General features: G+C 41.7%; 1 pseudogene; it reads left to right on the top strand.

Annotated features, from left to right (window-relative positions):
- The window catches only part of LOC111968176 (dual specificity mitogen-activated protein kinase kinase 6-like), a 44140-nt pseudogene that overhangs the window by 13368 nt on the left and 4233 nt on the right, over positions 1-26539 (top strand).

Here is a 26539-nt window from a genome sequence, read left to right as displayed (position 1 = left end):
CGGTATGTTCAGTTACTTGAAACAGTTCCTCACGCTCCCAGACATTCCGATCAAGCCAACAAAAAAAAACAATAGGCAATATGCTTCCTCCCTCCTCCTGGGAGGAAGCACAAGCATACTCCCTCCACTTTAAAGATCTATGTACTTACTAGGTGACGCCACCACCGCCCATAGCCAGGTGGTGGACGTCACCTAGTAAGTACATAGATCTTTTAAAGTGTGGGCGTGTCTGTGTAGCTCTGCTGTGTGAGGATTAAAAATACTATTTGAGATATTTCAGAATATATTGAGCGTTTGCTTTAGTCTGCCTGGAGTACCAGGTGGGTGTGGTTTCCACTTGTGGGATTTTCTATTGGTTCTGTTGCAACAGGCAAGCTCTATCAAGCACAGCTAAAGTACATGACAGGATTTTGAAATAGTACTTGAACCCAGGTCTGTGTGTGGAAGCACCAGATGCTCTGATGAAGCACCAGATGCTCTGATGAACCACACACACTCTTTGTCGGCGACGGCAACCTGTCACTCACACCCTCAGGAGTGTCCGTAACGCCCTGTTACCGTGGCACGGAGCCATTGAACCTTCCACTGGTTCAGCGCAGTACCTCCCAGATGTAGAGAGCTCTAACTCACGTGGCTCCAACGCTACAGACATATCTCCTCTCGCTGCTCGCAATCGCAGCGGCGTGTTACATTCAATTAGGTTCTGGAGTTACTCACCGCATCCAACCGTAAGTGTCTGAATGGCTGTGGGCTGCTGGACTCAGGCCCTGGACCCTACAGCAGTGGAGATGCACTGCAGGATGAGACATCTGAGATGACTAGAAGTAACATTTTAAAAACTCAGGAAGAAACTCCACTTTTACAAATCAGATCATCCAAACTGCCTTTCTAACTTTGTTGAACGTGAATTGCTTTCTTCAACTTGTATAATTGTATTCTACCAACTGTTCACTGTTGTTATTTCTCTCCTGTCAGGTAAGAGGAAGCCTGGGCTCAAGCTCTCCAAGGAAGTGTTTGAGCAGCCTCCTGCTGCTGCTGCTACGTAAGACTTTCACTCTTCAATATCTTCTTTACATCTAAACATTTACATCTTCACATTGACATCTAAACTTTTACATCTTTACATCTATAAACTTTTACATCTAAACTTTTACATCTTTACATCTAAACTTTTACATCTAAACATTTCCATCTTTACATCTAAACATTTCCATCTTTACATTTCCATCTTTACATCTAAACATTTACATCTTTACATTTCCATCTTTACATCTAAACATTTACGTCTTTACATCTAAACATTTACATCTAAACATTACATCTTCACATCTAAACAATTTACATCTTCACATTTAAACTTTTACATCTTAAACTTTTACATCTAAACATTTACATCTAAACATTTACATCTTTACATCTAAACATTTACATTCTTTACATCTAAACATTTACATCTTCACATTTACATCTAACATTTACATCTTTACATCTAAACATTTACATCTAAACATTTACATCTTTACATCTAACATTTACATCTTTACCTTTACATCTTACATCAAACATTACATCTTACATCTAAACATTTACATCTTCACATTACATCTAAACTTTTACATCTAAACATTTACATCTAAACATTTACATCTTTACATTTACACTTTACATCTTTACATCTAAACATTTACATCTAAACATTTACATCTTACATTCTAAACATTCACTATTTACATCTAACATTTACATCTAACATTTACATCTTTACATCTAAACATACATATTTCAATCTAAACATTTACATCTAAACATTTACATCTTTACATCTAAACTTTTACATCTTCACATTTACATCTTTACATCTAAACATTTACATCTTTACATCTAAACATTTACATCTTTACATCTAAACATTACATCTAAACATTAAATCTTTACATCTAACATTTACATCTAAACATTTACATATTTACATCTAAACATTACATCTTTAATCTAAACTTTTACATCTTCACATTTCATCTTTACATCTAAACATTACATCTTTACATCTAAACATTTACATCTTCACATTTACATCTTTACATCTAAACTTTTACATCTAAACTTTACATCTAAACTTTTACATCTAACTTTTACATCTAAACTTTTACATCTTTACATTTACATCTTTACATTTACATCTTACATCTAAAAATTACATCTTCACATCTAAACTTTTACATCTCACTTTTACATCTCAACTTTACATCTTTACATCTAAACTTTTACATCTTTACACTTTACATCTTTACATCTAAACATTTACATCTAAACATTTACATCTAAACACTTTACATCTTTACATCTCCACATTTACAATCTTTACATCTTCACATTACATCTTCACATTTACATCTTTACATCTTAAACTTTTACATCTTTACATCTAAACATTTACATCTTCACATTTACATCTTTACATCTTTACATCTAAACATTTACATCTTTACATCTTCACATCTAAACTTTTACATCTTTACATCTAAACATTTACATTTACATCTTTACATTTACATCTAAACATTTACATCTTTACACATGTTCCCTAAGATGATAAGAGATATTAATAAAATGCGTCAGTGATTTGTATTTTCCTTCAACTTCCTGAAGACCCATTGGTAGTGGGAATGCGTCTGTCTTTGTTTTCCTGTTTGTCCGCCACTATGTAGACGTCAGCATGATGCTAATGACAGGCTTTCCATCTGCCAGAATAGGTTTTCTCAAAAAACGTCTTGTTTAAATGTTAACTACAAAGTAGACTATGTATATCTGGCAGAATGATATCATGATTATTTGCATCAATCCAGTGGTGATTTTGTTCGGCAAACTCTGCAATCACATGTGTACTACAGAAGCACCGCTAACCAAGCAAGGATCTTGCTGGGCACATAAATTAAAGTTGCAAAATCGCTCCGCCATTTCCTGTTTGCTAAAACTCTTAATAGTTTGCCTAATTTCAGTTTGTGACAAAATAAACTAGTATAGTGTAGAGAATCATTTTACCATCTAAACCGCTAATGAAATATATTTTCCATGACCAAAAATATTGTTGTATCACCCCCCCAAAACTACAGTAACTGTTGCCATTTTATTCCCCCACTGTACCAAATCGAACCGTGCCCCCCAAAACCGCAATACATTCCACGGTTTGGTGAACCGTTACACCCCTACCTACTATGCAACAATTCTATTACCATTTTATTATTACGTTGTTACTAGTGTAATTACAAAACTCTTTGGGCACTCTAGTGCCTACTTACCCGAGTCGCCTCCATCACCTAAGCCGCCCGCTATCGTGCTGTAACACAGGTGGTGTCAGTGGACTTGGAGCCTATATTGACTGTGGGCACAGAACCCCTTTTTTTACTGGCCTCAGATTCATGTTGAACCCAGTCTTCCACTGTCGGTAGTTATCGTAATTCTTTGGGACGAAGTGAGACTTGAAGCTGAAGGGATTTTCCCTGAGCCATTCTGCCCCAAGCGGTCCAATTTTTTCCCCAATAGACCAAACATGCCTACCGTAAACCGTGTACCCTGCTCTTGACGTCAAAGCTGCAATCTATGGTTGGTATGAGCTTATGATACATGTAATTAAATTTTTATAAACTTATACAAATAATAGTTTTTTTTTTTAGATGGAATATCACCAATCTACATTGTTAAATTTATGGACATATTGTGCAACCTGCCCTTTTTTAATATAAAGTGTTATCCTGTTTTACTATGAGGCATATTAATACGGATATGATGCTGCTTAATCAACATGATGATCCTAAAGATGTCAGTGACGGCTCCATTTCCTCCGTTTTGGACGTGTTCACCGATAAGTGGTTCACAAACTGCTATCTTTGGAGCAATCAAATATATTTATAAAGCCCTTCTTACATCAGCTGATATCTCAAAGTGCTGTACAGAAACCCAGCCTAAAACCACCAAACAGCAAGCAATGCAGGTGTAGAAGCACGGTGGCTAGGGAAAAACTCCCTAGAAAGGCCAAAACATAGGAAGAAACCGAGAGAGGAACAAGGCTATGAGGGGTGGCAATGTGCCAGTGAATATTGTTAATAGCATAATTTCAATGTGATGATGATGATGATGATAACTCAAGACGAACACTGTTTCTTACATTAACATCTACATCTTTCTCCAGAACATTTTGAAATCTTAATGAATTCATGCATATAGTTTTATGTACATAACGTATTTTTTTATTTTTTATCCTAACAACTGTTTGACTACTTTACAGACCCCCAAGAGATTTGGATTCGAAAGCTTGTGTGACCATTGGAGAGAAGGTACTACTTACCACTTCTTCTTCATGTTCACTGAACTGTTCAGTGTAGTTTACACTCTCAACACATTCTTACCTTTCGTCTACGTTTTTGTTCCTTCGACTAAACCTTTATTTAAAACTGAAGCACAAACTTCGGGTTTAACATCTGGGTCTAGTTGTTTGTAACCTTATGTATACTGTGATTAGACGGTACGAGGTAAACGGCAAATGTTTTTCAATGAGAGTATGACTGTAAATGCCGTTGAGGCTGGCGGAGAGTTCAAATATTTCAGCTTTTACCGTCTGCCGTAGTGTTGTTTTCTACCGGATGTTGATTTGCGCTGTTTGTTTACTGAAATCACCATAACAATGCATACCTTCATGACAGATGGAACAATTAGACAGATATTTCACTGGCTGTGTAAATGTGACCCATTCGGTTGGCGTTTCCACTCACTACCAAATATAGTGATGAGAGGATGCCCAGTGGACGGCAGTGGGAGAGGATGGATTTGTTGGATTTTGGCCAACATTCTGCAAATCTTCTCATTTGATGAAACATTTTGGTATCCATACTGTTTTCTGTTTCTAAAAACTATAATAATTGTATCAAACAGAGTGGACTGTGTTTTGTATATTTAACGCTTTGCCAAAGTTGTAAAACAAATTGCGTTGTTTATAAGGAGTGCAATGGCGAATTGAGTTAATACACACGTGCACTTCAGAGTAGGCGTTCCCTAACGGAAATATGCAAATAAATGCTAGAACGCGCCAATAGGATCTCACTAGCTTGTGCTTGGCTCTGCCCACCTCCTTGCTTGTTCTGCCCACTATGCTTCATATGCTCAGACCAGAGCCTGTCGTTTCCAATCGATCTTGGGTTAGTTATTAAAAAAAATCTTTGCTGTCGGGCTGGCTTGCTTTTACCGTCACCTTCTTTCTTGTCCCACTATGCCGACTGGTGTGACGGTTTTTGCCTCCCTCGGTCTGAACGCAGCATTAGGTTGAGTAAGATCCTCTCTGTGGTCTGCATACAGAAAGATGAAAGCTTGGCTCAATTTAAGGGTCTGTGAGCCGTATACATAACGCCCTAGCAAACATTACGACTCGGAGTGAATACTTCTGATTGTAGGCAGACGGATGTGTTTAACTTCCTGACGGGCAGTAAAAATACTTATTTTAAACTTATCAAATAAGTGGACTTTTCCATTGGTAAAGATGCTGGCTTTTTTCACCTCTTATAATTTAGCCTGAAGTCAAAGTCGGGGAAACCATTGATTTAGTTGTTGTATGAAGTGAGAAAAGGACAGAAGTTCCCATTCTTTACTGGAACCAGTAGTTTAGATGGGAAAAAGGGTCATTTTCGAAAGTGTCTTTCGACTCAGCCCCCTTACAATGTCCAATGCTTTCCTGTTGATGAGAAGCTGTTGGTTGGAGTAGTTGCTTAAACAAAGACATAGCTCTGAGCCACTCTCAAAGAGGAATAACCTCCTGGTCAGAATGACACTGTTGTTGGGAGATTAGACCTAGTTTTTCTTTAGTGCTTTTCCCTCTCTGTTACTGTTTTGTTTTCACCAGATGAGGATTGGGTAAAAAAAACAAGGAACTCTAGTGACTCATCTTTTTACCCTGCTCAATTTGTGTTCAGTGATTTACGTCAAGGGAGGGAGAATTTGTTACATTTGTTTTCTTCCTTATTACGTGTCACCCTTTCATGTTTGATCTGTCACAGTCGAGCGTGACACGTCTCTCTCCCCTCTCTCTGCCGGTCCTGAGCAGAACTTTGTGGTGAAGGCAGATGACCTGGAGCAGATTGGCGAGCTGGGGAGAGGGGCGTACGGCGTGGTGGACAAGATGAGGCACATGCCCAGTGGCCTGATCATGGCAGTCAAGGTATGCGAGATTTGATGCTGTAACTGGTGTTCTCTTTAAGGGGATCTAGGGCTACGTTTACACAGGCAGCCCAATTCTGATATTTTGCCTAGTTATTGGCAAAAGTGCTAATATGATAGGTCAAAAGACCAATTAGTGGAAAAATATCAGAATTAGGCTGCATGTGTAAACGCGGCCTTAGTCATGTTACTATAGCTATGCACTTTGGCTTTATTTACACAGGCAGGCCAAATCTGGTCTTTTTCCCCACTATTTGGTCTTTTGACCAATCAGATCAACTCTTACGCCAACAATTGGGCAAGAGATCAGAATCGTGCTGCCTGTGTAAACGGCCATGGTGACAGCTGTTGATGTAATAAGTAGGTTGGCTGGATGGATTTGATGTCCTTTCGCTCCCACCCTAGAGGATCCGTGCCACAGTGAACACCCAGGAACAGAAGAGACTGCTGATGGACCTGGACATCTCTATGAGGACAGTCGACTGCTTCTACACAGTCACCTTCTACGGCGCACTCTTCAGAGAGGTAGCCAGCTTCTTTATAAAAATAATGACAATTAAATAATAACACTTAAGTCTTGTAGTCTTTAAGTCTCTTTTACAATAGACAATCTTTAGGTGTAGCGTATTGTTTGTGTATTTGGATCCCCATTAGTTGTTAGTCACAACAGCTACTCTTCTTTGGTTTCCTCTACTGCTGGTCTTGTTCATTACTATGTTGAACATAGGCGTCCTACAGTGTCATTCCAGAGATGTCGGAGGACAGAGCCTTGTAACGACGCTGTCAAACATATTGGTACCCTTACACTTTACAGTYGAGTGCAACAGTTATATTTTTCAAAACTAGTTGGTTATTTTTTTTTACCCAGTAGGCACCTGCAACTTACAAAGAATAGGATAAATGATACTTTCCAAGAATCACTCGCCTTCCACCAAATTTAATTTGAATTTTGAATAGTTTAGTCCCGACCATTTTTGACTTAACTGAAATTAAGGTTTTGCACTTTTGATCAGTTGTATATCAAACAAAATGTGAACACTGTAAAATTTCAACTTATTTTAGAAGTAATTGTGAGTCATGCACGGGTGCCTATATATTTGCCTGTATCTGTATGTTCAGAGAGGCAGTTATTTAGCAAGTAACTTAGTCCTCTTCATTTCTACACTATATACAAAAATATGTGGACACCCATTCAAATGAGTGGATTCTGCTATTTCAGCCATACCTGTTGCTGACCGGTGTATACAATCGAGCACATTAGCCATGCGATCTCCATAGACAAACATTGGAAGTAGAACAGCCTGTACTGAAGAGCTCATTGACTTTCAACGTGGCACCATCATAGGATGCCACCTTTAAAACAAGTCAGTTCGTCAAATTTCTGCACTGCTAGAGCTGCCCCGGTCAACTGTAAGTGCTGTTATTGTGAAGTGGAAACGTCTAGGAGCAACAACATCTCGACTGCGAAGTGGTAGGCCACACAAGCTCACAGAACGGGGTCGCTTGCAACACTCACTACCGAGTTCCAAACTACCTCTGGAAGCAACACCCGCACAAGAACTGTTCGTCGAGAGCTTCATGAAATGGGTTTCCATGGCAGAGCAGCCGCACACAAACCTAAGATCACCACGTGCGATGCCAAATATTGGCTGTAGTGGCGTAAAGCTCGCCGCCATTGGACTCTGGAGCAGTGGAAATACGTTCTCTGGTGTGATGAATCACGCTTTACTATCTGGCAGTCCAACAGACGAATCTGGGTTTGGTGGATGCCAGAAGAATGCTATCTGCCCCAATGCATATGTAAAGTTTGGTGGAGGAGGAATAATGGTCTGGGGCTGTTTTTCATGGTTTGGGCCCCTTAGTTCCAGTGAAGGGAAAGCTTAACACTACAGCATACAATGACATTCTAGACGATTCTGTTCTTCCAACTTTGTGGCAACAGTTTGGGGAAGGCCCTTTCCTGTTTCAGCATGACAATGCCCCCATGCACAAAGTGAGGTCCATACTGAAATGGGTTGTCGAGATCGGTGTGGAAGAACTTGACTGGCCTGCACAGAGCCCTGACCTCAACCCCACCGAACATCTTTGGGATGAATTGGAACGCCGACTGCAAGCCAGGCCTAATCGCCCAACATCAGTGCCCGACCTCAATATTGCTCTTGTGGCTGAATGGGAGCAAGTACCCGCAGCAATGTTCCAACATCTAGTGGAAAGCCTTCCCAGAAGAGTGGAGGCTGTCATAGCAGCAAAGTGGGGACCAACTCCATATTAATGCCCATGATTTTGGAATGAAATGTTCAACTAGCGGGTGTCCACATACTTTTGATCATGTAGAACATAAGACTTTCTGATTTACACACAACATTGTACTGTAGGACTGGGCTGCCATCCAGACAGACAGGTACCATGACCCCTTTTTCCTCATGTAGAGATGTCAGATGATAGAGCGGTGTATGTTGTAGTCAAGATAAACAAATAAAGAATTCCCAATATTGCCGGATGTAGTTACCTACCACTTGAAGAGAAGAGAGCGTTCCACAGGATATCCATCTGCAGCGGAGCACATTGGAAAAAGCTCCTTCCTGTTAGCCAATCTGTGTGTCTGGAATGTGGTTCTGTTTTTCCAATCCTTCCCTCTAGCGCTCTCTCCATAGCCCCCTTTTTCCGTTCCCACTACCCCTCTCTCCATCCCAGTACCCCCCACCTCCTTAACCCTTAACCTCTCACCCCAATCTGACCTTCTCATGTTGTACCTGTGTTCCCAGGGTGATGTGTGGATCTGTATGGAGCTGATGGACACCTCTCTGGATAAGTTCTATAAGCAGGTGATAGAAAAAGGCATGACCATCCCTGAAGATATCCTGGGAAAGATGGCCGTCTCGGTGAGTAGGACTACTTCTTTACTTCCTTTCCTCATGTAAGTAGGACTAACTATGTCACATCATTCAGCCTAGAGACCAAGCGGAATATTACATGTGTTATGTAGGACTGGGTTTCCGTTAGCCGGTAACTGCCGGCTTTGGGGCGATTTTTTTTTTTAAATAAATGAAAAGCTGATCTATAAAATTGTACCCGGCCAAATTGTCCAGGGGTGTCCAGCTGCTGAGAGAGAACGCGAGAGAGGAGCCTTGGCCTAGGCTACTGTTGATCGTGAAGATGGAGGCCTTTTTTAATTTGAAGTATTAAAATAAAAGTTAGCATATGCCTACAATGAAAAGCCTACAAGGCAGGGCTCCAGACTGTGACCATTTTAGTCGCAATTTGCGACCCTTTGACTTGGCTGTGAGTCAAATAAAAATGTGTCGCGTCGGTGTGGGCTGCACATTCATTCACCGCACTAAAAATGTCATTTTGTTTTGTCGGAGGCTCAAACCATGATTTGGTCAAACAGTAAAGTATCCTCATGTAATAGAAGTGTCTGCCTGCATGCCCCTGTACCTGTTTCGGTGGCGCCTGTTGCTGTGTTGAGCAGCCACTCGCTCTCTCTTTTCACAGGGGGAAAAAAATGTTCTGATTTTATAACATTTTAAATGTCCAATTGCTGGGGGGGGGAAACGCTATCGTGTTGTCACAGATGGGGAGAGGATATTCTCAGCTTTCTGTAGGTCCATTTTCATTAACCTATTGGATACGGGGGTCACTAGCCTTTCCAAGGTAATTGCAGCAATATAGCCTGTTCAGGTTTAAACCAATTCACAAGTCTTCTGTTTCATTCTGTTGATGCATTTTCTGTGGCCAAATTAAGTTCCAACTGTAATGTTATGTTTGACACAGCATAATATCCTACTCATTTTCCCTATAAACAATAGCTTGACTTAATTTTATTAGGATAATATCAACAGTAAGAAGCGTTTGAAGGTTTGGTGTGGCCATTAGCCTATTTTTCTGCAGGCCTGTGATACAAAGGCAATGCGCACCGGCCCGCCAACTGACAGGTGAACTTGAGGAAGAATGTTTTAGGCCTACTGGATTTACTCCTATAATCTAACAATATAATGCTCATCTGTATAAAAAATATTCTAATTGAAAATTAATGAATTAGCCTCCTGTAAACTTACACAAGTATTCACCTCACTTGGACTTTTCCACATTTTGTTGTGTAAATTAAATGATAAAAATACCAATTAAATCCGTTTCAATTCCAGGTTTTAACACAATATATACTTAAAACCTTGGAGGTGCAACTATTTTTGACACAAAGTGAATTAAAAAAAAGTGTTGGTTGCATTAGTGCCCAATACTTGGTAGAAGCACCTTTGGCAGCAATTACAGCGGTAAGTCTATCAGGTTTGCACATCTGGATACTGCAATATTTGGTCCATTCTTAACAAAATTGCTCGGTCTAGTTGGATGGGCACTGTTGGTGAACAGCAATTTGTCAGATTCTCAATTGGATTGAGGTTTGGGCATTGACTGAGATATTCAAAGACATTCAGGTTGTTGTTTTTAAAATACTCCAGTGTAGCTTTGGTTGTGTGTTTAGGGTCATTGTCCTGCTAGAAGGTGAACCTCTGCCCCAGTCGCAGGTCTCTTGCTGGACGGGGAACCTCCGCCCCAGTCGCAGGTCTCTTGCTGGACGGGGAACCTCCGCCCCAGTCCTCTTGCAGGCTGAAACAGGTTTTCCTCTAGAATTACCCTGGATTTGGCTCCATCCATCTTGCCCTCAAACCTGATCAGTGTCCCAGTCCCTGCTGATGAAAAGCATCCCCATAACATGATGCTGCCACCACGCTTCACCATGGGGATGGTGTTCTCAGGGCGATAAGCAGTCTTGGCTTTGACCAGAGAACTTTTTTCCATGTTTGCTGTCTCCCACATGTCTTTTGTCAAAAAATTTTTTTTTACAGCAATGGTTTAATTCTCACCACTCTTCCAAAAAGCCCAGGTAATAGTTGTCCCATGTACAGTTTTTCACATCTCAGCTGTGGATCTCTCCAGCTCCTTCAGAGTTACCATTGGCCTCTTGGTTGTTTCTCTGACTAATGCCCTCCTTACCCGGTCACTGAGTTTTGGTGCAGGGCCTTCTCTAGGCAGAGTCGCGGTTGTGCCATATTCTTTCCATTTTTTAAATAGAGGATTTAACGGTGTGCCGGGGGATGTTCAAAGTTTGGGATATTTCTTTTTTTTTGAACCCGACCCTGATTGGTGCTTCTCCAGAACTTCTGACTTGTTTTGATCTTCATGCTGATTAGGTTCTCTAACAAACAGGTGTTTTTAATGAGATCATGTGACACTAATTGCACACAGGTGGACTCCATTCAACTAATTATTTGACTTCTGAAGGCAATTGGTTGCGCCCTAAATAAGCTCTGGTGTCACAGCAAAGGGGGTGAATACTTATTAAGCAATCAAGACTTGGTTAAGTAGGTGAACACTTATGCAGACAGAGCCTATCTGATGAAGAAATTAATGTTGGCGTCGTGGCAAAGCGCTCTCCCTGTCTGGGGTAGGCCTAAGCTTTTTATATATACAGTACCAGTCAAAAGTTTGGACACCTACTCAAGCAAGGGTTTTTATTTTTTACTATTTTCTACATTGTAAAATAATAGTAAAGACATCAACTATGTAGTAACAGTGTTAATCAAAATAGCCACCCTTTGCCTTGTTGACAGTTCTACATTCTCTAAACCAGTGTCACCGGAAATGCTTTTTCAACAGTCCTTGAAGGAGTGCACTTGTTGGCTGCTTTTCCTTCACTCTGCGATTCAACTCATCCCAAACCATCTCAATTTGGTTGAGGTCAGGTGATTGGAGGCCAGGTCATCTGATGCAGCACTCCATCACTCTCCTTCTTGGTCAAATAGCCCCTTTACAGCCTGGAGGTGTGTTGGMTCATTGTCCTGTTGAAAAACAAATGATAGTCCCTCTAACACGGAACCCAAACCGGCTGTGCGCGTGCGCCATTGTGCATAAATGTATTTTGTCTCCCACCACCAAACGCGATCACGACATGCAGGTTAAAATATCAAAACAAAATCGGAACCAATTATATTAATTTGGGGACAGGTCAAAAAGCATTGCACATTTATGGCAATTTAGCTAGCTAGGTAGCTTGCACTTGCTAGCTAATTTGTCCTTCTTAGCTAGCTTGCTGTTGCTAGCTAATTTGTCCTGGGATATAAACATATTTATTTTACTTGAAATGCAGAAGGTCCTCTATGTCGCCAATTAATCCACACACAAAACGGTCAACCAAATAATTGAGTCATCTCGTCCTTCCAGGCCTTTTCTTCTCTTGACTTTATATTGCGATTGGCAACTTTCATAAATTAAGTGCATTACCTCCACTGACTTTGTTCATCTTTCAGTCACCCACGTGGATATAACCAATGAGGAGATGGCACGTGGGTACCTGCTTCTATAAACCAATGAGGAGATGGGAGAGGCAGGACTCGCAGCGCAATCTGCGTCAGAAATAGTACTGACTTCTATTTTAGCCCTTGGCAACGCAGACGTCGTTGGCGCGCGCAATAATTGAATAACAGATTTCTGAATGCATGCGTGCGACGCAGACGGTGTAGTCAACCTGTAAGCCCAAACCAGATGGGATGGCGTTTCGCTGCAAAATGATGTGGTATCCATGCTGGTTAAGTGTGCCTTGAATTCTAAATAAAGCAGACGGTTTGGGGGATACTATGCTGGTAACACTATCACAACTCCTCAATAATTCACAGTGGGAGCCACACATGCAGATATCATCCGTTCACCTACTCTGCGTCTCAAAGACACGGCGGTTGGAACCAAAAATCTCAAATTTGGTCTCAACAGACCAAAGGACAGATTTCCACCGATCTAATGTCCATTGTACACGTTTCTTGGCCCATGCAAGTCTCTTATCTGTTACGTAGCCCTCTTGGAGGAGGGAACGCAACACCCTGCTACAGCTCAACTCCCCGAGGAGTGAAAAAAAAGTGTGATCGGTGTGGAGAAGGACAACAGAGGCAGAGAAAAACAGTTTACAGGGAATATATTATTCTTAACACAGTAATGTGGGGAAAGGGGGCTGGATGGAACCAAAGCAAAATAAGTAAAAGTTAGTCCCCCCCTCCTACCTTACCTGCCTTCCCACCTAACCTTTAGCACCAACTGGCGCGCTAACCAAAATACAGGGTGATCCGCCCAGGTCTTACCTAGTGTGCATAGACAGATTCAATACTACGGGTTATGTATTCCCGCAGGCCTCTTGCCTAAACACTCCCAAGGTGCGTTTCACCCCCCCCCGGGAACAAATAAAACAGAATAATTACGAATACTTTAAGTGAACAATTTCAACAACCAAAAACACTAAGTCATATTGTCATACACATCCCTCTGATGGAGCGGCTACTAAATAATATCAACAAAACTTGTACTGACCGACATAAGAAGAAGCTCTCCTCTCTGACGAGGGAACACTGGCTTTTATCAAGCTGGAAAAGGAGTTGGTCATTTAAGAGACAGCTGTTTCCCCTGACGAGAGGGAGGGGTCAGAGCTCCAATTAGCGATGGGGCCGACCAATCAGCTGCTTTAGGATTCCAGGAAGCCATTTCCTGAAATACACACACATACAAACTCACAACACAGAAACTGGGGAGTGTAACAGTGTCCTTTTAGTAGTGGTTTCTTTGCAGCAATTCAACCATGAAGGCCGGATTCATGCAGTCTCCTCTGAACAGTTGATGTTGAGATGTATCTGTTACTTGAACTCTGTGAAGCATTTATTTGGGCTGCAATTTCTGAGGCTGGTAACTCAGAAGTCTGCAGCAGAGGTAACTCTGGGTCTTCCTTTCCTGTGGCGGTCCTCATGAGAGCCAGTTTCATCATAGTGCTTGATGTTTTTTTGCACTTGAAACTTTCAAAGTTCTTTACATTTTCCGCATTGACTGACCTTCATGTCTTAAAGTAATGATAGACTGTCGCTTCTTTTTGCTTATTTGAGCTGTTTTGCTATAATATGGACTTGGTCTTTTACCAAATACGGCTGGCTATCTTCTGTATACCACCCCTACCTTGTCACAACACAACTGATTGGCTCAAACGCGTTAAGAAGTAAAGCAATTCCACATATGAACTTTTAACAAGGCACACCTGTTAATTGAAATGAATTCCAGGTGACTACCTCAAGAAGCTGGTTGAGAGAATGCCAAGTGTGAAAAGCTGTCAAGGCAAAGGGTGACTACTTTGAAGAATCTTAAATATAAAAAAAATATTACAACCTGATTCTGTGTTATTTCATAGTTTTGATGTCTTCTATTATTCTACAATGTAGAAAGTAGTAAAATAAAGAAAAACCCTTGAATGAGTAGGTGTGTCCAAATTTGTCTGGTACTGTATATATTTTTATATTAATATAATACATTGGAGGCCTATGTCAAATATTGACTGGCTCTCATCAAGCTGCCCACTCAAGAAAAAAACTTCAAACTGTAACCAGTGCCTGCAACCTGGTTCAGGTGGTCAGCCAACCTACCAGGGTATTTACAAACAGCACAGGAGTGAAATCATCAACATGTAGTGATCACATCTTTACTGCAGACATTTGCTTTAAAGCAGTATCCAAATCCATAGGATATAGTGATCACAATATAATAGCCATATCTAGGAAAATCAAAGTTCCCGAAGGCTGGGCCTAATATAGTGTATAAGAGGTCATACAATATGTTTTGTAGTGATTCATATGTTGATGATGTAAAGAATATTTGCTGGTCTGTGGTGTGTAATGAGGAGCAATCAGACGCTGCACTTGACAAATTTATGAAATTGCTTATTCCAGTTACTAATAATCACGCACCAATTAAGAAAATGACTGTAAAAACTGTTCAATCCCCTTGGATTGATGAAGGAATTTAAAAAAATGTATGGTTGAGAGGGATGGGGTAAAAAGTATGGCAAATAAGTCTGGTAGCCCAACTGGCAAACGTACTGCAAATTAAGAAATCATGTGACTAAGCTAAATACAAATAAACTATACTATGAAACAAAGATAAATGATATAAAGACTGATAGTAAAAAGCTTTGGAGCACCTTAAATTAAATACTGGGGATTAAAGCCAACTCGGCGCCATCATTCATTGAATCAGATGGCTCATTTATCACAAAGCCCACTAATATTGCCAGCTAATTTTAATGTATTTTTCATTGGCAAGATAAGCAAACTTAGGGATGACATGCCAACAACAGACGCTGACACTACACATCCAAGTATATCTGACCAAATGATGGAAGACAAGAATTGTACTTTTGAATTCCTTGAAGTCAGTGTGGAAAAGATGAAAAAAATATTGCTGTCTATCAACAATAAGCCACCGGGGTCTGACAATCTTGATGTAAAATTACAGAGGATCATAGCAGACAATATTGCCACTCCTATTTGCTACATCTTCACACTAGAAAGTGTGTGCCCTCAGGCCTGGAAGGAAGCCAAAGTCCGCTACCCAAGAATAGTAACGCCCCCTTTACTGGCTCAAATGGCCGACCAATCAGCCTTTTACCAACCCTTAGTAAACTTCTGGAAAAAATTAGCACGTCACTTACTCAAAGGACTGATGATTGGCTGAGAGAAATTGACTATACAAAGATTGTGGGGGCTGTCTTGTTAGACTTCAGTGCAGCTTTTGACATTATCGATCATAGTCTGCTGCTGGAAAAACGTATGTGTTTTGGCTTTACACCCCCTGCTATGATGTGGATAAAGAGTTACTTGTCTAACAGAACACAGAGGGTGTTATTTTAATGGAAACCTCTCAAACATAATCCAGGTCAAAGCAGGAATTCCCCAGGGTAGCTGTTTAGGCCCCTTGCTTTTTTCAGTTTTTACTAACAACATGCCTCTGGCTTTGAGTAAGGCCAGTGTGTCTATGTATGCGGATGACTCAACACTATACACGGCAGCTACTACAGCAACTGAAATGACTGCAACACTTAACAAAGAGCTTCTGTTAGTTTCGGAATGGGTAGCAAGGAATAAGTTAGTCCTAAATATTTCCAAAACTAAAAGCATTGTATTTGGTACAAATCATTCACTAAACCCTAAACCTCAACTGCATCTTGTGTTGAATAATGTGCAAATTGAGCAAGTTGAGGTGACTAAACTGCTTGGAGTAACCCTGGATTGTAAACTGTCATGGTCAAAACATATTGATACAACAGTAGCTAAGATGGGGAGAAGTCTGTCCGTAATAAAGCACTGCTCTACCTTCTTAACAACACTATCAACAAGGCAGGTACTACAGGCCCTAGTTTTGTCACACCTGGACTACTGTTCAGTCGTGTGGTCAGGTGCCACAAAGAGGGAAAATTGCAGTTGGCTCAGAACAGGGCAGCACGGCTGGCCCTTAAAAGTACACGGAGAGCGAACATTAACGACATGCATGTCAATCTCTCATGGCTCAAAGTGGAAGAGAGATTGACTTCCTCATTACTTGTTTTTGTAAGAGGTGTTGACAAGCTGAAGGTACCGAGCTGTTTTAAAAAAAATACTAGCACACAGCTCGGACACCCATGCATACCCCACAAGACATGCCACGAGGTCTCTTCACAGTCCCCAAGTCCAGAACAGACTATGGGAGGTGCACAGTACTACATAGAGCCATGACTACATGGAACTCTATTCCACATCAGGTAACTGATGCAGCAGTAGATTTAGATTTAAAAAGCAGGTAAAAATACACCTTATAGAACAGCGCAGCGGGACTGTGGAAGTTAGCACAGACGCATATGCACAACACACACACAACAGCATAACATACACACTATACACACACGTACACATGGATTGCAATTGTAGGTAATAGTGGTTAGGGAATAATGGGCCTTAGCGCCACACTTAGTGTGTCTGTGACTTCTGTAAATGAATTATTGTTTGGTTAAGAATGTTTTTTAAAATTGATATAACTGCCTTAATCTTCACGAACCCAAGTAAGAGTAGCTGCTGCCTTGGAGGCAGCTCTCAATGGGGATCCATTATATAAACAAATACAAAAGTCTATGCATGCAATGCTCTGATGCATTTAGTTGATCAACAGGCTATAAAGTTTTGCATATGCTACAGATGAAAACACAAGGAATCGTGTTTTTTGTAATTAGGTTATAGCGGTGTTTGCACGGACACGTAAATGTGGCTCATTTGGCCAATATCCCCCTTGTTATGGATGGTGGTGGTTTTTGTTTGGTGAACGGCCTAAATGGGTTACTTACCCAGTGCATATGGGATGACCGGTACATTTCTCAAATGTCCGATAAATTGAAAAAATTCTTCCTGTCACTTGGTCTGACGCCATATTTCCTAAACAGAAACCCTTGTGTAGGAAAACTATTCCTGCCTTTCAGGAAGTATTCACACCCCTTGACTTTTTCCACATTTTGTTGTTACAGCCTGAATTTAAAATGGATTCATTTTACTTTTTTTTGTCACTGACCTAAACATAATACCCCATAATGTCAAAGTGTAATTATTTTTTCTGAATTTTTACAAATTAAAAGCTGAAATGTCTTCAGTCAATAAGTATTCAACCTCTTTGTGTATGGCAAACCTAAATAAGTTCAGGTTGTAAAAATGTGCTTAACACAATCACATAATAAGTTGCATGGACTCATTGTGGGCGTAATGTCATTTTTACAGGGACAGTGCACATTCAATCAACGTTTTCAGAACAAGGACGGTTTTAGCCAGCTGCTCATATTTGCAACCGCAGTCCCGGACAGGTTATTAAAAACCAATAATAATGTCAAGAATAGTGTTAATATGAGTTTTTGAATGACCAACCCCATCTCTGTACCCCACATAACACAATTTCTATGTATGGCCCTTTGTCATTGTGTAGGCCCTCTATGTAGGGCCCTTAATCACATGGATTTCACATGGCGTGGAAAATACAGATAAACATATGTTCGTGACAGATAACAAACATTTTTCTTTTTTGGCCGTGAATCAGAAAACTAGTCGGCATCTGGTACTGTGCACCATTTGCCTCATACAGCGCGACACATCTTCTTCTCGAACTAGAGTCTGATAGGCCCCTGTTATGTGTGTGATTGTGTCCACGTCCATTCAAGACTGCTCGAGTCTGGACATCGAACTGACCGATTTCACAGTCCCGAGCTCCCTACATCTCAATAACCAGTGCGACAAGTCGTACTTGCACACAACGCCCGAACAGACGCACAACTAGCCCCGAAACACGCTATATGTGAACACGCTAATCAGACGCATCCCAAGACCACACACAGCGCAGCGTACATCCGTCTTTGTGCGTATGGCAGGCCATGGAAGAAGCTGCGGACCATTTTTCACTTCCAGGAATTTTCCTTGCCGACCATGGGCTTGCATTTATTCATGCCAGAAACATGAGGTGCATTGAATGGCACGACAATCTCATTAAAACTCGTCCATCACTGAAATGCAATTGGTGTTTCGTTGTCCTTACCTCTATTCCTGCCCATACCATAACCCACCACTACTATGGAGCCCACTCTTTCACAACGTTGACATCAGTATATCGAAGTCCGGTACACGACTTTCGAACAGCCAGTCAGGTTCAAGACCCTGGTAGAGTAACGACACACGCATGCAGATGAGCTTTCCCTGAGACGGTTTCTGACAGTCTTGTGCAGGAATCTCTTTGGTGTGCCTCACCCACAGTTTCATCAGCTGTCCGGTTGGCTGGTCTCAGACGCATCCCGCAGGTGAAAGAAAGACAGGACGTGGACGGTCCTGGCGTGGTTGGTTGCACATGGTCTGTGGAATTCATCTGGTGAGGCCGGTTGGATTGTACTCGTTCACAATTCTTCTAAACATATGACAATTGCAAACGTAGGCTCATCATGGTAGTGAAAATGAACATTGAAATTATTCTTGGCAACAGCTCTGTGACATTCCTTGCAGTCAGCATCGCCAATTGCACACTCCCTCAACTTGAAACATCTGCTGGCACTTGTGTTGTTTGGCAAAAACTGCACATTTAGGAGTGGCCTTTTGATTGGTCCCCCAGCACCAAGGTGCACCTGTGTAATGATCATGCTGTCTTTAATCAGCTTCTTGATATGCCACACCTGTCAGCGTGATGATTTAGTTTGGCAAAGGAGAATTTGCTCACTAAAACAATTTGTTACACACATGTTTGAGAGAAATAAGCTTTGTTGTGCATATGAAAATGTCTGCTGTGGCGAATCTTATATTTCAGCTCATGAACACATGCGGACCAAAACACTTTACATGTTGTTTCTATTTTTGTTCAGTATGAAACATGTTGCCAGTCTCCTTGACCAAGAGCTAATTACTGCTACAAAATGACTGATATCAATGCCAGATTTTAATATACTAAGGAATTAAATAAATACTAGATTGCAAAACCAATGGGTACTGTCTGGAAAAGTTAGACCTGCCATCCCCATGTGGATATCCTTTCACTGCTATGTCTTTGTCTGTCAACTGGGTTCTGTTGTAATGTTCCCAACCTTTGTGTTCTGTTTATGTTCCAACCTTGTGTCTGTTTGTAATGTTCCAACCTTGTGTTCTGTTTGTAAATGTTCCAAAAACCTTGTGTTTCTGTGTGTAATGTTCCAACCTTGTGTTCTCGTTTAGTAATGTTCCAACCTTGTGTCTGTTTGATTGAGGACGTGTGCTGCTTGATTCAAACCTTTGTGTTCCTGTTGTATGTTCCAACCTTGTATTCTGTTGCTAATTTCCAAACCTTGGTGTCTGTTTCTGTAATGGTTCCCAACCTTGTGTTCTGTTGTAATGTTCAACCTTGTGTTCTGTTTTAATGTTCCAACCTTGTGTTCTGTTTTAATGTCTTCCAAACCTTGTGTTCTTGTGTATGTCAATTTGTGTTCCCTTGTTTTATGTAATGTTCAACCTTGTGTTCCTTTTTTACATGGTTCCAACCCTTGTGTTTTGTTTGTTTAATGTTCCAACTTTGTGTTTTGTCTGTAATGTTTCCGAACCTTTGTGTTCCTTTGTAACTCGTTCCAACCTTGGGTTCTTGCTTTGTAATGGTCCAACCTTGTGTTCTGTTGTAATGTTCCAACCTGTGTTCTGTTTGTAATGTTCAACCTTGTGTTCTGTTGTTATGTCAACCTTGTGTTTTGTTGTAATGTTCCAACCTTGTGTTCTGTTGTAATGTTCCAACCTTGTGTTCTGTTGTAATGTTCCAACCTTGTGTTCTGTTGTAATGTCCAAACCTCCCTCGTTACAGACAGTGAAGGCTCTGGAACATCTGCCACAGCAATCTGTCAGTCATCCAGCCGAGGTAAGAACAAGCAGAGTTAAATAGAACGTTTATATTATGGTATGTTATGTATATCTCTCTCTTGGGTACACTTTAAAACAGTTTTCACTAGTGTCCATCTTTTTAAATCTGGAAGCTTTAGCGGGGAACCTGCCACATCCGTTTCGATGTTACAAAAACAACAATGTTTACTTGAAAACAACATTTTACATAGCATTTTACAGATGTGTTTTGTGGGCTGGTAGAGCGAGACAGATACACTGCTTCATAGTTATGTTGCTGAGCACTAAGGAAATCACTTTAAAAGAGTTATACCAGTAGGTCTGTTTTGGACTGACTCCAAAATCTGTGATTTCTCTTTCACTTCCATCTCACACCACTCTTCTATTTCTCTGTTTTGTTTTCCGCCATCTCTCTCTCACTCACTCACTCACTCACTCACTCACTCACTCACTCACTCACTCACTCACTCACTTACTCTCCCCTCAGATGTGAAGCCATCCAACATATTGATCAACACCCAAGGGCAGGTGAAGATGTGTGACTTTGGGATCAGTGGTTACCTGGTGGACTCTGTGGCCAAGACCATGGACGCAGGCTGCAAGCCCTACATGGCGGTGAGCGGTTGTGTGGGGTGGGTGGTTGTGTGTGGGGTGGGGGGTGGTGGTGTGGGGTGTGGCGTGGTGTTGCTGGGTGGTGGTGCGTGGATGTTGTAGTAGAGGGTTCTTGGGATTTAAAAGAGACAAAAATAAGTCTATCGGTCAAATCTACTCAATAAAAATCAAACAGTGGAGTTGTGCTTAAGCTGGCTCAGTGAATAACTGTCAGAAGGGAGATATGATACATGAAGTACCTCATACCCCGGCACATCGATCTGGTACTTCCTGTATATAGCTGCACATCGATCTGGTACTTCCTGTATATAGATGCACATTGATCTGGTGCTTCCTGTATATAGCTGCACATCGATCTGGTGCTTCCTGTATATAGCTGCACATCGATCTGGTGCTTCCTGTATATAGCTGCACATCGATCTGTGTGCTTCCTGTATATAGCTGCACATCGACTGGTGCTTCCTGTATATAGCTCACATCCTGGTGCTTCCTGTATATAGCTGCACATTGATCTGGTACTTCCTTGATTTGGCTTTACTTCTGTTTTATTTTATTCCTCGTGTTACTATTTGTTCATTTGTATTATAATGTTTTAACGCTGCACCGTTGGGAAGGGATCGTAAGCAAGCATTTCACGGTTAAGTCTACACCCGTTGTATTTGGCACATGTGACAAATAAAATGTTGATTTTGTATTTGTTAATGTTAACTAATTCACCTATTAAGTTTGACTGAGCAGAGCTGAGTTGGCCGCTTACACAATATATGTGTAAGTGATGCAGGTCTGTTATGTCAATGGTAGAACGCATGAGTTTTCACTCACCAATGTGGAAACACAGACTTAGTAACTTAGTTCTAGTCATGATCTGGTTGCCTATAAGTACAAAGATAGTTATGTTTTTGAGTTATTACATATTTATTCACTTATTTCTGGATATTTTCTAAGCTACCCACAATGCCCTATTTCTCAACGTTATATGGAGGATCTAATCCAGTCTGTGCTACTGAGTTTGTGTGCTAGCTCGGTATCTAGCTCAAGCTGGCTAATGTTAGCTACTAGCCATGCTAGCATGTAATTACATTCCAGACCAACTGTTGGCAGTGGTGAGCTGCAATCCATCAAACAAGGAGCAGATGGGGCATGTGCATCAATGCAGCATGCCCTTCAGACTTTGTGGCTGTGTTATTATCTAGTGGGAACTCGTTAGCATGGCAGGTTCTGGTACCTTCTTGCCGTGGCCTAAAAACGAAAGAGAAAATCATACCTGCTTGCTCTAATTGTGTAGTACCTCGTCTGTTCTCCTTTCTGTCTTGTCAACTTTTCGGCATGACCTCTGAAGTAGGCTACGGCAGTTTGGTAACTTTTTCCACCTTGACTTAGTGCTAGCGCGCTAGCTGACGGACATCTGGAATCTATCAATTTTGGGTTTCCCTGACTCCATCGGCCTGGCGAAGCGCCCTCCTCCTCCTCACTTTGGTAGCTACCTCAGCCTGCACTCTTTTCAGAGTTTTACCACAGGATGGGCCCCAGCCATCAATCTGTTAGTCTGCTCTACATTTATATTACATTTTAGTTCACTTTCTCTCTTTGCTTCTAATCTGCGGTTATGTTTTGGTTGTGTTCTAGCTGGTCTTCAGTAGTTGGGCTCTAGCTTGCCGACCATAACCGTGGTTGTTGGCTAGGCTGGCTAGGCTAATAGCTAGTTGGCTAAATAACTAACGTTAGCTGGCTGGCTAGCTTGCTGCATATAGCTAACATTCTTTGATAACTGGTTAGATGGTGTTATTTTCAATACTTTGGTTTTCTTTAATGTAGCTGTAAGCTAGGTGTTGATAGCAACTGGCTGACTCATGCACAGCTGGTACGGCTAATGTTAGCAGGCTAGTTGGCTAGCAACCTTGCAAGTTGATTTGTATTGATACATTCATAAAGTATTTGCTTCTATGTTATCTGAAAATGAAACTAAAACCAGTAGTCATCAATGGAAACGATTTGGTTTATTTTCTACATTAAGTTCTACATTTGAAGATATTTCTGTTGGAGTTTACATTATAGGGAATAGGCTGGCTTGCCGGTCCTCCATATTACATCACACCCCGGAAAAACATTTTCCTTCGGCATGCTTCAGAATTTGGATCGGTTTTGCCTCCCGAGTGGCGCAGCGGTCTAAGGCACTGCATCGCAGTGCTTGAGGCGTCACTACAGATCCGGGTTCGATCCCTGGCTGTGTCGCAGCTGGCCGCAACTGGGAGCCCCATGAGGCGGCGCACAATTGGCCCAGCGTCGTCCCGGTTAGGGGAGGGTTTGGCCGGCCAGGATGTCCTTGTCCCATCGCGCTCTAGCGACTCCTGTGGCGTGCTGTGTGCATGCACGGTGACACGGTCGCCAGTTGTGCGGTGTTTCCTCCGACACATTGGTGCGGCTGGCTTCCAGGTTAAGCGAGCAGCGTGTCAAGAAGCAGTGCGGCTTGACAGGCACGTGTTTCTGAGGACGCATGGCTCTCGACCTTTGCCTCTCCCGAGTCTGTACGGGAGTTGCAGCGACGGGACAAGACTAACTACCAATTTGATATCACAAAATTGGGGAGAAAAAAAAGGGGTAAGAAGTAAACAATAAAAATGTCAATCTTAATAATTGTGTAAAAAATAGAAAAGAGGGGGGTTGTAACTTTGCATTGGGGCTTTTGATGTGTTTACTTATGCAAATCCATATGTTACACGTGGTACCGTTTATGCTAGCTACCCTTTTAATAACCTCCAGTGTGCCCAAACAGTGTGTCCACAGAGCCTTTGATTGTGCTGAGGCAGTTTTTTTAGGGCCATGGTAGCACTTAGAGAACAGACTAGGCTGTGTGTGTTCAAGAGGTACAGATGACGGAGGAGGTTGGGTCGTCTAGGACAACTGTCAGTTAGCGACTCTAAAGTGATGTCACCCGTGTCTCGTTCTTTGTCTTTATGTGTGTGTGTGTGTGTGTGTGTGTGTGTGTGTGTGTGTGTGTGTGTGTGTGTGTGTGTGTGTGTGCGTGTGTCATTCTGTCCCCTAGCCGGAGAGGATCAACCCAGAGACTAATCAGAAAGGCTACAACGTCAAGTCTGACATTTGGAGTTTAGGAATCACTATGGTGAGTCTCTATTTTATATCACTTTTTATTATTAATATTTATGCAGATTTATTATAACGAAATTGTTATGTGATTATTACACTAGTAGGTCTATTTTATATTTTTTTCTACATTAAACTAGCAACCTCTGATACCGTAAGGTCAGGTACAGTAACTACAGATAAATAATAGTATTTTATTTTTCCTGAATGATGTCTTCACTATATAACCAGTACGTTGTATTCGTTGCCAGTAATAGCCTTAAGTGAGCAGATAGAGTTCCATTGAATTGAAATGCATTGCTGTTCATATAGGACAGGTTCTTCATGGTCAAGAAAAGCCCTGCCTTTTCTCTGCGAGACACGATGACACACTACGGCTCTGCTCTAGACTAACTGGTGTCTAGACATTTTATTAGGAAAGTTGTTACATATTACTGGCTCTCATCTGCACGTCCTAAACTGTCTCACATCCACAAACAGTTTTGGTTTTAAAATAAATTTGATGGTCCTCCAACTGCCCATGGTAGTTTTCAGTAATGTAACACTGTCTAGGGTCATAAACCACCCAATTTCAGGCTTTTATATACATAATATTTCAATTTTCTTCATTTTATGTACAGTAATACAATGATGCGTTCACATAGCCTGACCTCTATGTACTGTCGTATACCTGTGCTCTGTCATACCTGTGCCCTGTCATATACCTGTGCCCTGTCATATTTTGTGCCCTGTGATATCCTGTGCCCCCTTCTTCAGATTGAACTGGCCATCCTGCGGTTCCCCTATGACTCCTGGGGCACGCCCTTCCAGCAGCTGAAGCAGGTGGTGGAGGAACCATCGCCCCAGCTCCCTGCTGACCGGTTCTCCCCTGAGTTGGTTGACTTCACCTCCCTGTGGTATGTTCTCCTCTCCCTGTAAAGCTAGCCTGGTCCTATATCTGTTATGGCTGTCTTTCCAACTTCATGGTCATTGTTATGCTTGTTGTGACAGAGACGACCGTTAGAGTGGGCAAGACATCAGAAACAGATCTAGGACCAGGCTACCTGTTCATCATCTAGTCCCTCCAGGCTACCTGTTCATCATCTAGTTAGTCTCTCCAGGCTACCTGTTCATCATCTAGTCCCTCCAGGCTACCTGTTCATCATCTAGTCCCTCCAGGCTACCTGTTCATCATCTAGTCCCTCCAGGCTACCTGTAGTCCCTCTCGCCACTCCGGCCATCACGAGAGAGCCTCTCCAGGCTACCTGTTCATCATCTAGTCCCTCCAGGCTACCTGTTCATCATCTAGTCCCTCCAGGCTACCTGTTCATCATCTAGTCCCTCCAGGCTACCTGTTTTTCCTATTTTCATTTTTTCTATCACCAGGTAGTCCCTCCAGGCTACCTGTTCATTATCTAGTCCCGCCAGGCTACCTGTACATCATCTAGTCCCTCCAGGCTACCTGTTCATCATCTAGTCCCTCCAGGCTACCTGTTCATTATCTAGTCCCTCCAGGCTACCTGTTCATCATCTAGTCCCTCCAGGCTACATTCCACCCTCTGTGGAATGTCTTAATATTCACTTTCACCAGACTGTTATGTCCACTGTTGGGTCTTCACAGCAAGTATTTCATATTTACTCATGGTGTGTTTTTCCTGTAACCCATAATTGTTATGAATTTGTTTTACATGTAGACCTACAGTAGAGAAAGATAAATGTCATTTCCCCCAACATTTTGAACCTTGCTCATCGGTTATCTTTGTCTGTTGTGTTGTACAATGTAGGCCCTAGTTTTTCGGGTCATACTGCTGTCCAAAATGGAACCTATTGCTTTCCGTAGGTAATGCACTACATTTGACCAGTGCTAATCTCTCTTTGATAATGGGTCACATACTGCACATTGTGTATCCACATTCTAAGTCCCATCTTAAGTACTGTTATTGCTCATGCATGCAGGTATTCCTCATTCATCTCTTACCAGGATGTTTGTCCCATGTTTAGCTGGGCTTTGGGATAATTTACCAGTAGAGCTGTGGTTTAATTCAGCCGGGTCAGATGTTAAAGCAGGATTTTTCCAGCAGTGGATCAACAGCATTGTTTTATACCCCGGTGACTCAACTGTTTATGTGACAATAGGAAATTGGAATACCTGAGCAAACCTCTCCTCTGGCTTGAATGGACATTATCCTCCTGTGGAAGAGTGGACTATTAACATGTAAAAGGGGGCATTGGGGATACTCTTACCTCACCCCACAATGTCAGGCATACACACTAGAGCCCTGCACAGGCATGCATTTTAAGCCTCAGCCCTACCCATGCCCACAAAGTGCAGGCCCTACCCTAGCCATGCCCACAAAGTGCAGGCCCTACCCTAGCCATGCCCACAAAGTGCAGGCCCTACTCTAGCCATGCCCACAAAGTGCAGGCCCTAC

Source organism: Salvelinus sp. IW2-2015, linkage group LG8 (genome assembly GCF_002910315.2).
Source record: "Salvelinus sp. IW2-2015 linkage group LG8, ASM291031v2, whole genome shotgun sequence".
Taxonomy (NCBI): Eukaryota; Metazoa; Chordata; class Actinopteri; order Salmoniformes; family Salmonidae; genus Salvelinus; species Salvelinus sp. IW2-2015.
The sequence above is the reverse complement of the archived record's forward strand: the minus strand, read 5'-3'. Positions and strand labels throughout refer to the sequence as shown.